Source organism: Triturus cristatus, chromosome 9, assembly GCF_964204655.1.
Source record: "Triturus cristatus chromosome 9, aTriCri1.1, whole genome shotgun sequence".
NCBI lineage: Eukaryota > Metazoa > Chordata > Amphibia > Caudata > Salamandridae > Triturus > Triturus cristatus.
The window spans coordinates 83,344,466-83,351,735 of record NC_140592.1 but is presented as its reverse complement, the minus strand read 5'-3'; positions in this window follow the sequence as shown (position 1 = coordinate 83,351,735).

The window sequence follows — 7,270 nt, the reverse complement described above, 5'->3', positions numbered from 1 at the left end:
GGGTTTTACATATTCCGGGCATTGGAACAAGAAATGCGCTAGGGTCTCGGTGCAAGTTGTACAAAAAGGGCAAAAGGCAGTTGTCTGTGCCGGGATTTTCCACCGTGCTGTAAATGCTCTTAGTGGGAGAGTCCCAACTCTAAACTTAAAATAGAGTGCTCTATCGAACGGTTTTTCAATAATGTCCAGATACAGTTCCCGAATGGGTAAGTCCTTGAACTTCAGGAAGTCCTCCGTTAATTTTCCCAGGGACTGATCAGCATATGTTCGGGACATAACCCAATTCCAGTATAGAGACTTTAGAGTTGCCTTTGGTGGAGATGATCTATTGTCCCATGCTTCACTTAGTCCAAGAGCAATAAGTAAAGCTTTAACATCTCTCAACCACTTTATTTTGTGCCATCCTGATGATGCCATTATTTCGGACAGTCCTTTTGCGTATTTGGCGAGTTCTGGGACTCGCCACAACCGGGCCCATAAGAGCAATGGCCGGAGTTTTGCAAGATCAGCTATAGAACGACAGCCTAAATCAAACATCAACGGTAAAGTTGGCGTACCCTGAGGGAGCAACATCAATGACCTACAAAATTTGTTTTCCGATTTGGAAAGTTCATCTATATTTTGGGTACCCCATAGTTCAGCTCCATATAGAGCTGAACTAACTCCTCTTGCTTTATAGATGTCTACAATCGGGGCTATCGGTCTTATTGTGCAGAGACGCTGTTCCTTTAGTAGGGCCCCTGTGACCCTCTTATGATTTAGAAGCATTTTGGATAAGTGGGAGGTCCATTGCATTGTTTGCGAGATGCGTATTCCTAAGTAATCAAATACCCTCTCCCTACCTAAGGGTACTGAATTCAGGACAGGGGGTCGGGCGAGTTTTTTTGGGGGGTTCATCACCAAATATTTGGTTTTGTCAGTATTAATGACCAATCCCCGCTCCAAGCAAAAGGTCTGAAAGTTGTTAAGGAGCTTCTGAAGGCCCATTGGGGATTTGGATAACAACAGCGTGTCATCCGCAAAGAGGAGAGTTGGAACACGCTCGCCCGCCAGGGATGGTTCGTCTGAAGGGTCTTTTAACAAATGCTCAACCACACCGTTGACATATAGAGAAAAAAGGGTGGGAGCAAGAACACATCCCTGACGGACCCCTCTATTCACCGGGATTTTGTTTGTTTTCTCGCCCTGTGTACCCCATCTAATTTGGGCAAAATTACCATCGTGGAGCCTCATCAACATTGAAAGAATATAGCGTGGGAGGCCCATTTTATAGAGGACCTCCCATAGGATCTCCCTAGGCACAAGGTCAAAGGCAGTCTTTAAGTCAATAAAAGCGAGATAAAGACTGCCTTTGCCTATAACCACGACCTTCCAATAGATCAGCATTAATCTAAATACTTGCTCAATTGTTCCCGTGCCTGTTCTGAACCCCGCTTGGTAATTGGAGAGGATATCATTGTCTTCAATCCATTGTTGGATCCTCCCCAATAGGACCTTCCCGACTACCTTCTGGGTTGTATCCAATAAGCTTATAGGGCGGTAGTTAGAAGGCTCGTCCCTTATACCCTTTTTAAAAATAGGGACTACCTCCGCGCCCTTCCATGATTCCGGGACTGCCGCACCTTTATGGATGGCAACAAGCAGGGAATGTATAAGCTTCCCCCACGTTGGAATATCATAGCGGAGCAAGTCGCCAGGAATACCGTCACGCCCTGCCGCTTTTTGGGGCAAGATAGTTTTAATAGCAGACTCTACTTCTTTAGTTGTATAATCGGGCTCGGTCATATCACCCTCCAAATCAGAGTAGTCAAATGGTGCTCCAATGCTAGACCCCTGTGGGCAAGTATACAGTTGGGAGAAATGGGTAAACCATGCTTGTCCAGTAATACTGCATGTGATATGGTTACTATCAGGTCTATTCCTAGCTCTGATAGTATCCCAAAAAAGTCTAGGATCCTTAGCAGAGCTAGCCTTCTTCAGGGTATACCAGTACTCATCCTCCCAATCCTTTTTGGCACTAGCTATCACCCGTTTGTAATTCGTCCTATTGGACTGTATTAGGGATTGTGTTTTACCCTTAATTGCTTTAATTAATGCTGTTTTTGCCTGCCTACATGCAGGGGTAAACCAATCGTGGGTGCCCTTCGGCTGTGGATTTGTTATGGCTTTGCCCCGGGGCACTTGTTTAAAGAAAATCTCCCCTATAGTTTTGATTGCTTCTTCAAAGATTAGGGTTACCCTACCTATTGCAAGGGGACTTTGAGAAATAGCATCAAGCTCTGTTTGAGAGGTCAACAAGGTCTGGTCTATAAGATTGAGTTTGGTTTCGTCTAAAGCTATTTTGTTCCACTTTAGACGCCGCCCACAATTGGATAGTAAAACTTTAGGGGCAGGCTTATGACTCAATCCATTTGTCTTACTGAGCCATAGATCATTAAGGGTTAGAGACAGCGGGTTATGATCACTCTCAATAGTAGATAGGACCGTCATATCCTGAACCGAGTTCCAAAGTGAGAAATCCAGTAGGATATAATCGATCCGTGAGGAGCAATTCACCCTATTGTAGGTGTCTGCACCCATTGAGTCTGAGACAGTGCGGCCATTTACAGCTCTCAATCCGAACTCCATAGTCAACGCGTTTAGTTGTATCACCCTTTGGGACCACTTTTTAATTGGTTTAATGGTTAATGGTGGTATGCCTCTTTTTAGATCATCTTCCACCAGGTCTGGTATACAGTATTTATGCAGCACTAAAACAGTAATAAAGTGGGAATGCAACTCAATAAAAGTCCCAAATAGAATTAGAAAAATAGAGTACTGTATGAAAACAAAATGACAAATCTCCAATAAGAGGATTCGGAGATATGAATTAAAAAATCTTGAAATAGAGCAAATTCCAATATTAGTCAATGATGCCCAGTTAGTTAGTTAATGTAACCTAGGAGCCTATTAGGATGGCGGGCGGACCTGAGTCTGCCCGTCATCCTCGCGGTGTTGGGACCGGCCGCCAGACATGCAGCGGTCCCGCACCGCGAATTAGGATGTGCCCGCCAGGTGGCGGTCGCATTCCGCATTTTGACATTGCGGAGGGTACTGCTTACAGCAGCACCCGCCGCAATGTCAAAATGGCATGCCTCGCATGTCACTGCACCACATGGCAGGCACCACACGGTGCCTGCCACTTGTGCAGCGACAGGTAGTGGGTACTGTAGGTACCCCCCCATGTGCCCCCCTCAGTCCCCCAGGGGCCCTTAACGATTGCCTTCATGATAATGGGTGGGGGGGTATTTCACGTTACGATGGCATTGCGCCATCTTAATGAACCCCCCAGTGTTTTCCTACAGAACAACCAGTCTTACTACAGAGAAATTAGCTTTTATGACTTTTTTACTGTAAGGACATGTTTAACATTGAATTCCTACATGTCCTACTTTTACATACCATGCACCCTGCCTTATGGACAATAAGGCCTACATAGGGCTGCTTCTAAATATATAAAAGGGAAAATGTTGTCTTGTCAAGAGGAGTTATTTTGACAGGCTGAATTTGCAGTTCAAAACTGCAATATCCAGACTAAAAATTGTAGGCCTTCAGTCACGTTTGCTCTGTCACTGTTTTGGGCGGTACAATGGGTGCTGTAGACTACTAGTGACATTTAACCCCTTCGCTGCTATGCCTCCCCCCCCCCCCCCCGTAACTTTTTGACCACATAAGGTATCCATGCCAAATTTGCGTCCTTTTTTCCAACATCATGGGGATTCTAAAGGTACCCAGGGTTTGTGGATTCCCTGGAGGGGATCCAGAAATTAGCCAAAATATAGCAAACATTTTTTTTTTTTGGACAAATGGGAAAAAAGGACTACAGATGAAAGCGTCTGTTTTTCCCCCCCTGCAAATGGTATCAAAAAAGCGGTTGTGGTGCTGAAATCACCATAGTCCCAGCTTTCAGGGACAAGCAGACTTTTGTCAGAAAACCAAACTTTTTTACACCGTTTTGGCATTTTTCTGGGACATAGCCTATTTTTGCTATTAATGGTAGAAATGGGTATGAAAGAATAATGGATCCTGGAAAGCTATACATTTTAGAAAAGAAGACAATATTCTGATTTCAGCAAGGGGTCATTTGTGTAGATCCTTCAAGGTTTCTTTATAGAAACTAGCAGTTAAATATAGGAAAATTTGAAATTTAGTTGATAAAAAAAGCCATTTGTCTCAACGTTTTCGCCTGTAACGTCTTCTAATTATGACAGCTGTTTGAAAACCATATACCGTTACATCCGCTGGACCTTTCTGGTTGTGGGGATATATAGGACTTGTAGGTTCACCAAGAACCCGACTAACCCAGAGCCAATAACTGAGCAGCGTCTTGCAATGGTTTTTTATTCTGTACCGAGTATATAGCAATTATTTGGGGAAATGTATACATGGAAAAATCGGTATGAAAGACACTTATGTATTTCTGAAATGGGAACAAAATATAGAGTTCAGAAACAGTAGATATTTGCACATTTCCAAAATTGGGAGTACCCATACTAGCATGAGAATTATAGGTCATTTTTCAAAATGACTTATTTTTTACACATTGTCTTTCATTTTGAAGGCAAAAATGCATCAAAAGTCAATAGGTGATAACAGTTGCTCTACAATTCTGTGTTACCCTAAGTCTCCCGATAAAAAATGGTACCTCATTTTTGTTGGTAGGCCTAGTGCCCGTGACAGGAAACGGCCCAAAATGCAACGTGGACACACCACATTTTCACAGTGAAAAATGACCCTTTTTTGGCCAAGTGCCTAGCTGTAGTTTTTGAGCCCTAGATCTGCCGGCACCTAGGGAAACCTTGCAAACCTATACATTTTTGAAAACTAGACACCCAGAGGAATCCAGGATGGGGTGACTTGACTGGCTCTCACCAGGTTCTGTTACCCAGAATCCCTTAAAAACCTAAAAAATTGTCCAAAAAAACAAATTTTCCTCACATTTCTGTGGTTGAAAGTTCTGGAATCTGTGTGGATTCACAAAATTCCACCCACCCCGCGTTCCCCAAAGTCTGTCGAGAAAAATGGTACCTTACTTGCGTGGGTGGGTCAAGTACCCGCGACAGGTAAAGGTCCAAAACCTATTGAGGCGACATCAAAATGACCTATTACAAACCAACCAGGTTTTGCAAGGGGGGTCCCATGAGTTTTTGGCCCGGGGCTCGGTGGCCATCTAGGGAAACCTACCCTACCCAACCCAGACATTTTTGGAAACTAGACAACAGGGGGAGTCTAGCGAGGTATGGCTTGTGTGGGTCCCCCAACATTTTCCTACCCAGAATCCCCTGCAAACCTCAAATTTCGCTGAAAAAAATAATTTTTTTCTCAAATTTCTGTGTGGGAAAGTTCTGGAATCTGCGTGGATCCACAAATTTCCTCCCACCCAGCGTTCCCCCAGGTCTCCCGATAAAAATGGTACCTCACTTGCATGGGTGGGTCAAGGACCCGCGACAGGCAAGGGCCCAAAACCTATTGAGGCGACATCAAAATTACCTATCACAAACCAACATGGTTTTGCAAGGGGGGCCCCATGAGTTTTTGGCCCGGGGCTCGGCGGCCACCTAGGTAAGCCTAGCAAACCCAGACTTTTCTGGAAACTAGACAACGGGGGGGAGTCTAGCGAGGTATGGCTTGTGTGGGTCCCCCAACATTCTCCTACCCAGAATCCCCTGCAAACCTCAAATTTCGTTGAAAAAAAGTACTTTTTTTCTCGAATTTCTGTGTGGGAAAGTTCTGGAATCTGCATGGATCCACAAATGTCCTCCCACCCAGCGTTCCCCCAGGTCTCCCGATAAAAATGGTACCTCATTTGTGTGGTAGGCATAGTGTCTGCAACAGGAAATGGCCCAAATCGTACTGATGTTTTCTCTTTAGGCAAAGTGTGCACACTCTTACTCCGATCCTTGCTTTCTTCAGCTATCTGATGGAGGGCATTTTTAAGCACATCATGCAGAGGTGTAACAAGGATGCATTTGCCTGCTGGGGGAGGTGTCCAACTCTAAACTTGTACTGACCTCCATTACTTGAAATTGCAGGTGAAGCCTGCTGATAAAGTGCAGGAATAAACCTTTTGGAGGGCTCTTGCTATATGTGTGCAAGTGGTATAATGAGTGGGTGGACTGTACAATGCACCATCTTGTAAATGCCATACTTCTGAGTGTTCTGCCCCCAAAAAGGTATTGCATAAACTAGAGAGTAACTGCATAAAAACCAATGGGTAAGCAATCGTGCCTTCAAACGCTTTGCTTTCATTTTTGTACAGCGTATAGTGCTGGAGTTGTTTGGTAACATTGCGTCCACTGTATTCCCAGCATTCACAGTTCAATACAATTGGGTGCGAGTCTGAAGATCTTTCCTTAACCACACCTCGCAAACCACCCTCAACATGGCCCCCCTCTGTTAGGAATGGTGGTCTACGGCTGCTGAAGTGTCTACTGCGAAGCCCCAACGCAGGGAGCCTCATCGCAACTGACCTGCTTTTGTTCCTGGAGCTTCTTTTACTTTGTAATACATTTATTTTTGTGACTGCATGGAGTTTTTGAAGCTGTGCTTTTTTGGAACATTTTTTCTGTGTAATGGACCCTCAAATCGCTGCCCCGTAGTGTTACCCTAACCATTGTGGAAAAACCACTTCCTCCTTTTTGACGGTGCAATGTATTTCAAGGTATTGGAGAGCTTTATTTGAGCACCAGTTACATTACATGACAACATATTACTGTTTTTGGTAGGCATGGGAAGAATACGTGATTTTCCCAGAATCACAGGATGTTGAACAGAAGCCGAGACTGTTGCAGCTCATTATTACCGCCACACACTCAATATAGCAATAAGCCACTGAAAGGTGACCAGTCGACCTTTGCAAAGGGCAGTACACTGTGCGGCAACACGTTTACTGTGAGGGATTGGCAGGACAGATGGGAGCTGGTAGATACATGGCGAATGCAGCATCTCGAAGATCGTGACTATTCTTTCTTTTCTGCTTTGCACAACCTGCATGTGCGCTTGGATGCCATATTGTGCACACCTGACATACACGCAAAAGTACTAAATAGTGAGTATTTGGCTAGAACGATATCGGATCACAACCCACTACTGCTAACGATTAGATGGGCGCAGGAGAGACCTGCAATACTGATGTGGCGTTTAAGGCCGGAGATGCTGGAGGACACTGTTTACCTTGGCGACTTAGAAACGGGCATTGAGCAATATTTTGCTGAGAACGAAGGGACGGCGT